General features: G+C 36.9%; 1 long non-coding RNA gene across 1 annotated transcript; it reads left to right on the forward strand.

Annotated features, from left to right (window-relative positions):
- The first annotated feature begins 515 nt into the window (after nucleotides 1–515).
- Nucleotides 516–9,389, forward strand: LOC126975647 (uncharacterized). The gene is made up of 6 exons (XR_007731766.1): nucleotides 516–675; nucleotides 761–944; nucleotides 4,045–4,099; nucleotides 5,137–5,334; nucleotides 6,715–6,864; nucleotides 9,132–9,389. It is a non-coding gene; the product is annotated as an uncharacterized LOC126975647 (long non-coding RNA).
- The last annotated feature ends 2,107 nt before the right edge of the window (nucleotides 9,390–11,496 follow it).

Below are 11,496 nucleotides of genomic sequence, written 5' to 3' on the forward strand. Positions count from 1 at the left end.
AGTACTGCATTTTGATAAATATCCGGTGGTGGAATTCGGCTGCTGTTATCAAACCGAACAACTCCTCAGAGCCCAAGTAGTAGTCCCAAAACAGACATAGCTGATAAATTGTATGAACCGAACAATATTCATATTTATATATAGCTTAAAAATAGAATAATAAGTTACAGGAAACAAACATTTATACATCATACGAACGAACATATCGGTTTAAGAGATCAAACTCGAATTCGGGTTAAGAGTTTTATCATCGTCCACTGCTGGACGAAGGACTCCTCCGAATATCTCCGCGACGATCGGTCCTGCGCTGCCCTCATCCAAACTATTCCGGCGATCTTTTATGCTTTAAAAATTTGATCTTCTGGACTGGAGCCGACCGAGCATCAATATCCACGGCAAAAACATCACTGATTACGACATATATATCGTAATTTTCGGCGTTTCATTACAGTTCTAATTTGAGAAAGGAAATTGTTTTAAACATGTAATCAATATAAAGAAAATTATTTCCTATCAACTTGGTATTCGTTGATAAGCAAGCGACAGAAAACTTCTATCTTGCCTTTTTTTGCTTTTCTTTTCCCTTTAACGAGCATCGCCAACAACAACCGTCCACGATGGAGGGTGATAAATTAAAATCTTTTTTGTTAATGCAAATGGGTTTCTTTATTCAAGGTTAGTATAAATATTTCATATATGGCATTATTTCTGCCTTCTTTCTACTAAGAATATTTTTATAATATGTTGAGCTTTGTTTCAGATGCTTACAGTGATTTAAATATTAATAATATTGATAACAAGATTGTAGGGGGCGTTATAGCCAGTATTGAGGACGCTCCTTATTATGTAATGGTGATTGCAGAAAGAAGTAGACGTCAAAATCTTTGTGGAGGATCTATACTTACTGAAAAACATGTTCTTACTACTGCGACCTGTGTCAGAGGGTATGACATCCTTTTAGTGTAACTTTTAAAAAATTTTTAAATCTAAACTATTTATTACAACAAATTAAAGGTATAGTGCGACAAGGAACTTTTGGCAGTCGCATGATATTAACAGGGATGCGTTACTATAGTATCAGTGTTGTCAGTTACGAAAATCTTCTTACGTCTTTGTATAGACTATATTCATGTAGAATAATAAAGAAAGTTTTGTGGTAATTCCACGATAGTGCTGTGATCTAATTAATTGATTCTCCGTTAAACTTAATGCACTTTTCCATTCGTGCAAACCAATCGTTAAAACAGTAATTCCAGTCTGACAACTTCAGACATATTAACAAAATGGCTGATTTGTACGCTTCCACAGCTGCTTCGGGGTCTTCAAACCGTTGACCGCGTAATAAATCTTTCATTCTAGCGAATGTAAAGAAATCGTTTGAGCTCAGGTCAGTACTGTACGTATGATGGCCCATCAGCTCAACGTTTTCCTGCTTCAAAAAAATTATTTGTCTACGAGCCGTATTTTAATATAGCCGATAAATATAATTATAATAATAGCCGAGCTCGCATTTTCGTGATGCAAGATGATGCGACGTTTCGGGTTATTTTTTCGGAGTTCGGCTATTATTTCTTGCAAACAAACCGTGATATACCACTCAGCGGTAGCCGTTCTATGATCCTGTAAAGGAATTCTAGCAACATGCCCCTTTTTCGAGACAAACGTAGCGAACATTTTCTTTGACACGCTGCGGGAGCGAACCTCTTTCGTTGGTTAGACCTCGTCTTCGAAGACCCAAACTTCTGACTGATGTTTTCTTTCAGGTTCGTATGAATAAATCCATGATTAGTCACATGAGAAGATATTATAAGCGGCATTTGACTTCCCTTCGTTGAAGCGTTGCAGAGTATTCCGGCACCAATCTACACGAGCCGCCTTTTGCTCTTTGTTGTCTTTGACAAATTGTTTGGTACCCATCGGGAGACTAGCTTTCTTACATAAAGTTCATTATTTAATATCGACTGAATTGCACTCATTCCGATACTGATAACACCCTGAATCTGCTCGTATGTCACATGACGGTCAACTAATACAATAGTTCGCACAGCTGCGACTTTTTCAGGCGTGACCGCTGTTCTTGGTCGACCTGCAGAAGAAACAGTGCTGAGCGACACACGACCGCGTCGGAACTCGGCATACCAGCGGTATATTGTCGTTTGACTCGGTGCTTCAACATTATAAATCGAAACAAGTTCGCTGAGACATTTATCTTGAGATAAGCCGCGACTAAAATTGAGATAAAATACGGCACGGAAATGTTCACGCGTGAGCTCCATTTCTGTCAACGACGTCAACTTTAAACCAACATAGTTTTTGTTTTTTTTTTTTAATTGTATAATAGTCATTAAGGTTCTAAGAGGCCAGTATTCAAATTCTAAAAAAGGTTTTATTGTAACTCAATCGAAAATATTCTATTCCCGATCATTTCAGTGTGCCCCTCGTAAATAATTTCATCTATTGTTGCTGATTTGAGACCAGTGTACTTTATATTATTGTACGATACGACTAGCATTTTGTCCTATTGTTATAAAGATTTGAGAAGAAAATGTTTAAAACCTGGCAAATATGACTTCAATTTTATATCTCTATCATTTAGTCTAGTGGGTACAGACAGACAATTTATTCGGCTCTACATTCGATAAAGTTTGTTTTCACAAATCGAGAACTTATGATAGTATGGCGCCTTCATTATCTATTATTGATGTCATAATGTGTTTTATAGATTAATATAATTTTTTATTTAATGGTGGAGTCACAAAATTTAATGCAGCCTATTTTGTTTATTGCCTATTTTAATTACTTTCCATATTTATGCTAGGGTAAGTTTTCAAAATTATAAAACTGCATTAGATTTAAAGTTTAGAGAATTATATATTACGCACCAAGGGAGAAAAGTAGGTCATTCTCACTCGCTGAATATATGACAATCGCGGGTGGCAATGTCCTACTTATCTCACGTGGTGCGAATACTTTTTTTTTTTCCCATCTGGATGAAATGCTCGCTTATAGACCCTGGCACGAGGGACAAAAGTCATCTTGCCGGGAGAGAATCGGCCACTTTTCTCCCTCGTACCAGGGACTAAAAGACAACTTTTTACCGAGGTGGGAACAAAACACATATTTTGACAGGTTGCAACAGTGTAGAGAGCCTTTTTATTCTTTGTGTTTTTTAGCGCAGTAACCATTTAAAAGCCCAACGATAAATTATTTCCATTCAGGCATGGATTTATGTATGATTTGCATTTCGTGCATTATTTGTTGCGCAAAAACTTCCTTGCGCAAATTCTTAGAAATTCGACGCTATTAAAGATTATAGAAGTACACTTAGCGTTGGTTACATCTTCTGGTAATTATCGAATTCAATCCCCAACATGCCCAATCAAAAATATAGTTTGTATTTATCTTATATTTAGGGTAAATTACCGAGATAGATTTTAGTCGACGGTGAAAAGTGGAGGACACAGTTAAAACTATTATATATGTATCGCTTATCAAACTGTATTAAATATAAATATTTTCTTTTGAGGGAGGTCAATTAATGTACGTACGTGTCACGGGAATTACAAGAGTGTTGTTGGGCTTTTAATGGTTACTGCGCTAAAAACACAAAGAATAAAAAGACTCTCTACACTGCAACTGTTGCAACCTGTCAAAATATCTGTTTTTTTCCCAACTCGGTGAAAAGCTGTATTTTAGTCCCTGGAGGTCTCGGAAAATCGACAACGATATATTCGGAGCGATACGATAATATTCCGAATATATCGCACTTACCCTACTCTAACAAATGTTCGTATTCCATATCGTTTATCGTAACAACATCGTAACCATAGACTAATATTTTGATTTTTTTTATGATGTTAGAGTGAATGAATTATGCGCAAACCTTAAAAAACGAAATATTATCTGTGCTATGTCGCTGTTAAGTGTCAAAAGTCAAAACATAGCCTAGGGGCTAAAGACCATGCCAGACTCTACACCACCAATTTGATGTACCTACGTGTTTTTTTGTTAAAGGAACAACTACGACATGCTTTATTTTTCCAGTTATTTAGCTGTTAAGGTGAGACCGGGTATATCAAGTAGAAATGAATCGGAAAAGGTATGTTTCTAAGGAATATTTTAATGACTTATATAGGGTATGTTCCGATATGCACTGCGAGCACTGCACAGTGCTATCACTATAGAAATATTCGTTCCGTTATGGAATGCCAGTATACTGCCGCAGTACCCTAGGGAAATGTATGACGTCATAAATCGCCGCCATATTCTACTGTGAGCACTGGCGTTTTCGAGGTAAGATACTCGCAGTACTTTGATCACGTGATCGGTCAAAACCACTCGAGGACACCTATTTTTTTATAAGCAATACCTACAGTTTAATACGAAAATTATTAAGTTCTGTAATTAGTATGGATAATAATAATAAAACGATGGAAGAAATGCAAAAATTAACCTTATTAGACTGTCTTAAAAATGTTCAATACTAGCTGAAAGTTACGCAGGAATTTTTCATCGTGCAAAGATCGTGAAAAATGACTTACTTTTATTATGTTACAAATTCAATTTACAATTAATATTATCTAAAATATTTTTATTTTGACAGTACTCCAACAACAGTTTTTTTTTTATGAACTAGACAACTTTAGTACACTCATTTGAATGCTGCGTCAAAAAATGTGGCGTTCCGTTTTAAATAGTAACCAGTATATAAAGGAAGGGCTTCACAGTATAATAAATTGACGTCACACTATACAGTGGTCGCAGTGCATATCGGAACATACCCATAATGTTTTTGTCTTATTTATCTTTATCGTCTAGCCATAACTAATGGTTATGGAAAGAGTATTCATAGCAATCATTTAAACGTTGAGGCTAGTTTTTAATTGAAATACCCGCTATCTCTATGAGATCTTTCACTTCCAATTATGTAGATTGTTTTAGAAACTCTAAATTATTATAGCGTTTGAAGGATAGGTGTGTTGTGCCAATTGGATTAGGTGACGGCATGTCTTTAACCAATGAAGTCTAAATCATTCTATCGTGGATGAATGGGGTAAAAGAAAATTTTAAAATTAGCAATTTTCACCTGTTTTACAATATAAAAGAAAAACTATTGACTTGATTCCTCTGTTACAGGACAAACCATTCATAAATGGAACCTATATCTATCATGATAAATATAAAAGTTTTAATATGGACTATGATATCGCACTTATTCTATTAAATATTTCAATTGTATTTGGAGCCACACAACAACCTATTAAGGTCATAGAAGCTGGAACTGAACTTCCTGCAGGCACGAACGTTAGAGCGTTTGGATTTGGATATAGAAAGGTATATTTTTAGCTGACAACCGAATAGGACGGTGATATCTGATCGATGGCAACCGCAGGAGACAAGTGCTTATTCGATGTTCAATGATGTTTTATAGTCCGTGTTTTGATGTAACGAACAATTGCGGTAAAAATCTAGCGAAAGAACACGAAAGGTACACATAGAAAGTTCGCCCATTTTCTTGTATGGGCAAAAAAATCGAATGGTCGAATATGTTCTGGCGATTGGGCGTGCTGCCGGCTCAGGGTCTCTAGATTGAGGGTTTTTCGCCTAGTCTTCTTTGCGTTGCGATTTTTCTTTGCGTTAATTTAGGGAAATGGCGTCACTTGGTTTTTACTAATGCTCAGTCAATCTGCTTGCCAAAACATATCACATCTTAAATGCTACATTATAATAAAAACGAGCCATATAAAGGATCATCACTGATTTGTCAACTTATGAAAGAGGAGATTAAAAAAGAATTGATACCCGTCTCTTGAAGGTATGTGTGAGAAATTTGCCGTAATAAAAAAGCTATTGCAATACTATTGTTCTTAGGTAGTGCGATATCTAGTTGGAGCGCAGCGGAGAACAATCCTTAATACAAGGTTCTAATATTAATGTTAAAATATTAATAAACTTATTACTATTTAAGTAATTAAACATTGAGAACTCGCCCACAAGACAATCATTATTTGATATATAGGTAATGTACCTATATAAATACTAGCTGACCCAGCAAACGTTGTATTGCCGATATTAAAATCGCGATAGAAAAGTAACTGTTGATCGTAGATGGGTGAAGTTGTATGTATTTTTTAATGATGACTCATAATCAAACAAATTTAAAAAGAATGTCAAAAAAATTAAAAAAAAAAATCGTGTGGACCACCCTTAACATTTAGGGGGATGAAAAATAGATGTTGTCCGATTCTCAGACCTACCCAATATGCACTCAAAATTTCATGAGAATCGGTCAAGCCGTTTCGGAGGAGTTCAAAGTTTAACACCATGACACGAGAATTTTATATATTAGGTTCTAAAAAATGTTTGATATAAAGGTAGTGTATGTACTTCAGTAGTTAATGTACTTCATTTCTTTTCTATTTCCCGCTATTAGCATTTCAATAACCGATCTATGATAGATGTCATTATTAAATTACTCTAAAGCTGCGGTGATCTGTTACAATTTCAATACATTTATGGGAAAATTATTAAGCATTGTATGATTTGTATTACGAGTGTCACTGCAGATTAACTGGGAGTGCAGATTTTGGATGGAATCACAGATGATATCATCATCTGGATCAATACGGTCATTAAAGTCAACAAGCAGTAGGTATGAAGTATCATAAGTCATAAAGCCAAAATTAAAAATATATTCATAGCAGTTTTTTTTAGGAAGATGGTCCTCCCAGTGATCACTTATGGTCAGCTTACATGAAAATATCTTCTTATGAAGACTGTCACCGAAAATATCGCGCAGCTTTCGCCCCCACAGCGAGGCAGTACTGTGCTGGTAATGAAAATGGCAGTAACAGTACTTGCCGGGTAAATATTATTAATTACTAGCTGACCCGACAGACGTTGTTCTGTATATAATAAATAAAATAATGTTTTTATATGAATTTGTCAATAATATATCATAACATCAATAATTACTTCGTAAAATATGCACCCTGCTGTCGTAATGAAATTGTTTCACAGCAGAACTGTCAAACCGTGCGTCAATAAATTCTCTCATAGAAATTATGTATGGACACATCAAAGGAAAAACAAATTTGTTGTTTTTATTTAATTTAGCAGCATTTTTCTATTTATTCACCTTTTAAACCTTCTCTGGACTTGCACAAATAATTCAAGACCCAAATTAGCCAAATCGGTCCAGCCGTTCTCGAGTTTTAGCGAGACTAACGAACAGCAATTCATTTTTATATATATAGATAGATAGATTATTTACTTACGTGATTTTTACGTGGAAAATAAATTTCTTCCCACGAAAATAAGTCTTTAGAGAGTTTATTGAGTGCAGGTCCTCAGAGGAAGGCATAAATTATCTTCTCGTGCGATGGCAGATATGTATAGATAACAGAAGTAAATACTTTGATGATATATATATTTCATCTTACCGACAGTGTTTCGTGTTTGATCCTTTAACCTTTTATATAATAAAAACCCTAATACCTTAGTTCACTTATATATTTCTCCTAGCTGACCCGGCAAACGTTGTTTTGCCATTAAAATTATTTTTAGAGTTCGACCGTTTCTTGGACATTGCAACATTACCTTCTTTTTCTAAAATAAAAGAATGTTTCTATAACAAACGTAGCCTGAGTTACTCCTTATTACATCAGCTACCTGCCAATAGAAGTCCTGTCAAAATCGGTCCAGCCATTTCAGAGATTAGCCGGAACAAACAGACAGACAGACAGACAAAAATTGTAAAAAAATATATTTAGGTGTAAGTACCGTATATATATTCATATACATGTAGTAAAAAACGGTTATTTCAATATTACAAACAGACATTCCAATTTTAATTAAATGTATAGATTATAAAATCAAAAACGCGAACTCATGCAAACGATCAAGATGAGGAAAGTCGCGTATTTGTGGCGCGTGCTAGGGTTACTATGGATGCGAGTTCTGACGAAAATTTGTTCTGACGAGTTCTGACGGATTCGTCAGAAGAAACAAACGCCTGGTATCCAATGACAGTGTTTACACTGGCAACGACGAACGCGTCAGAACCACTCGAGCGTTCAAACGAGTTTGATTTTTTCGCATCTGCGAATTTCGAGTGATTTGGTTTCCACCATGGATAACGATAAATTGATCAGTCTCGTGTACGAGAACAGGTGTTTGTGGGCTTTGAGAGACAAAAAATATCACAATAGATAATATATTTCTCGGCAAAAGTGGGAGAAAGTTGCTACAGAACTCAACACTCTACATTTGGAACTCTCCTTTGTCGTCTCTCATAGAAAATTACTAGTTGACATGCTCTGTCTTTTCACCATTTAACAATAATAATTTAAATAATGGACTTTCAAGAAAATCAAATTCATCAAATTCGTCCATCTTCGCTGGACGGCAGAAACGAACTGACTATCAGAATAATAGAAAACGCGCACAGTGTAAACGCCTAACGAGTACGTCCGAAATCCTCGTCAGAACAAATTTTCGTCAGAACCCGCATCCATAGTAACCCTAGCCTTAGGCACGAGGAGTACGAACTCCTACAACACATTATGATGCGAAAAGTTGCCGGAAGAAGGCGTACCTCGCAGAAAAAAGTCTTGGCTGCGCATCCGAGAGTGGACAGGAACCGCGAACAGCGGCAGAACTATTTCGCCTTGCGAAGGACAAAAAATAAAATTACAAAGCTGACTGCCAACCTTCGCTAGTCGGAGAGGCACACGAAGAAGAGGATTATTAATTTTGATTTTGTTATATTTTGATATGTTTTATAATATTATATTATAATGCTCATACGAGCGATGTATATATTTTAGCTACATCCTATCTTGATCAAGCGTAAGATTTTACCCAGTTTTCACGCAACGGATCTTTAAGATTTATATCTCTTTCTTTTTATTTTTTAGATACTGTATCTAGTCAACTTTTTTTTATGGATTAGCAAACCCGATAATCTTAGATTACGGATTGGTCACTAAGTTGTAATTGGTGACTAAGGTTGTGATAGTGTTCAAATACTGAAATACAGTATTAGAACTCTGATTGCATATATAATTTTTATAAACCTCGGGGGTTATGCAATATTATTATCTACTTACTTCTGGATTTCAATTCTACAGGGCGATTTCGGCGGTCCTCTAGTATTAACCTCGTCACAAGAACTGATCGGAATGCCGAGCGGTACTGTCTATTGTGAAAAAAAATTGGCACTTTCACTCTATACCAACTTGGCGAATACAGAATTGAATGATTGGATAACACAACATACAAGTGACATTAAATAATACCTTAGAAATATGTACGTGTACACATTAATTATTGTTTTATGAAGGCATTAAATATTAATGTTAACGAATATAAATTGTGCGTAAAATAACTGTGACAATTTTTTTAAAAATATCCTTATTAGTAAAATTTAGTAATATTATAAAATTTAATAGGAAAACGACAAAAATGATGATGAAAAAACGTACATGATGTATAAAACAAAATTAACGAATATTTATTCAAACAAAACAAATCTTATAACTATTTTTACAATACTACGACTGCTTAAAATTAATACTACCATTACGGGGAAGCGTTCCAACAAAACTGGCAGGATATCTCCGTTGGATAGCTAGGATGATCCGTTGACCTAAATAGCTGCTAGCACTTGGGTTTCCAGTACCTTATTAAGGCGCGAAGATAGTACTTTGTACATTCTCCGCGCCTCTGGGCCCCACGGGCCAATGTCTCGACACTAAACGGCACAAAGATGCAACGCAGAGCAGCTCGAATTGTCGGGGACCTAGCGCTCTGTGAACGGCTGGATCACTTGGCGTTGCGTAGAGACGTCGCTTCATTGTGTGTCTTCTACCGCATTTATCACGGGGAGTGTACCGAAGAGCTGTTTAACCTGATTCCTGCCGCCGAATTCCACCTTCGCACGACACGCCACAAGTTAGGATAACATCTCCACCATCTGGATGTGTGACGGTCCTCCACAGTGGGGTTTTCAAGGAGCTTTCTTCCTCGTACTACGAAGCTGTGGAATGAGCTTCCTTGTGCGGTGTTTCCGGGACGATACGACATGGGTACCTTCAAAAAAAGCGCGCACACCTTCCTTAAAGGCCGGCAACGCTCTTGTGATTCCTCTGGTGTTGCAAGAGAAAGTGGGCGGCAGTGATCACTTAACTCCAGGTGACCCGTACGCTCGTTTGTCCTCCTATTCCATAAAAAAAAAGATGTATGAGTCTCTGAAACCGACATATTTGCGACGCTTGCTGTTTTCGGCAGTCAAAACAGCAGCCCCAGTACCAACTGACGTAACTTGGATATGAGAATGAGCTAGAGTGTCGTCGCAAGTCCCAGACCCACGCCCTTTCAAATGCCCAAGCCACCAGCGTCATTTTATCAGGACGCTTGCCATCGCGGCGGGTAACACCATTTGGCTCTAAAACAGCTGGTATATTAAGAGCGACAAATGCTCTGCGGATGACTTTATTAATGTTGACGTGACGACTGATACAGCCTGCCGATTTTTGGCAGGATAACCCGTGACGCCCAAGAGCATCTACATGAACACCACATCCAGATTGATGTGGGTGATTCAGTTTTATACCTAGCCGGAGTGATACGCATATTGACAATTTTATCGTAATGTCAAGTAGCGTTACAATCGGCGCAGATGCGAAGGCTTGTGAAGAAAAACCCGACTCATTTTGTGTCACGACAGACGTCTCCAAAGACGAGCACTCTCTGCTCTGTCAGTAGATGTGGTCAAAAGATCATCAAAGGCAGACTTACATAGAAATGCGTCCCATGCTTTTTGACACCTTAATTAGCCTGGAAAATTTTGAATATTTGCATTATTACGTATATTAAACGTCCTTGTGTTTTATATATTCATCACTCTACCTCCCGAGCATTGAACCAACGAGTATTACCGGCGAGTATTATATAAATAATCTCATAGTACATAAAACAAGCTGTAACATAAATGTACAAGCCTACGTGTCCTAGGACAGCAAAATTATATTGAAACCCATAGTGATAAATCATTTTAGGTATTTGTTATTTGATAAAGCCTTCAAACCTCTTGTATTTTTGATGAAGAACAACAATAACGTCGCTGATGCTGTGTTGCTTGACAAAATAGCTAACGGTGCAAATCTATTAGCTAAGTTATGATATTGACCTCTTTAATACAAGTGTTACTCAGGTCAGGCATGTGCTTAGCAGTAGCTTTTTTGAACTACCAGATTTTTTGGGTTTTTTTAATGAAAAAAAGTGACGAAACGATCAAGACGTTCAGCCGTTGGTAAATGATATGGTAAATGACTGTCATGCGGAGTTGCAATCGCGTGCGGAGCTAGTCCGCGTTCCGATGCATAAAAGAATAGGTCGTCCGCACGCGGATAAAATTTCGCGTGACAGGAAAACTGCCCCTACAATAAAGTGCCGCTCAGGACACTTGATAAGCCCAAAATTCTGAGCAGCATC

This window comes from Leptidea sinapis, chromosome 36, assembly GCF_905404315.1.
Source record: "Leptidea sinapis chromosome 36, ilLepSina1.1, whole genome shotgun sequence".
In the NCBI taxonomy this organism is placed as follows: Eukaryota; Metazoa; Arthropoda; class Insecta; order Lepidoptera; family Pieridae; genus Leptidea; species Leptidea sinapis.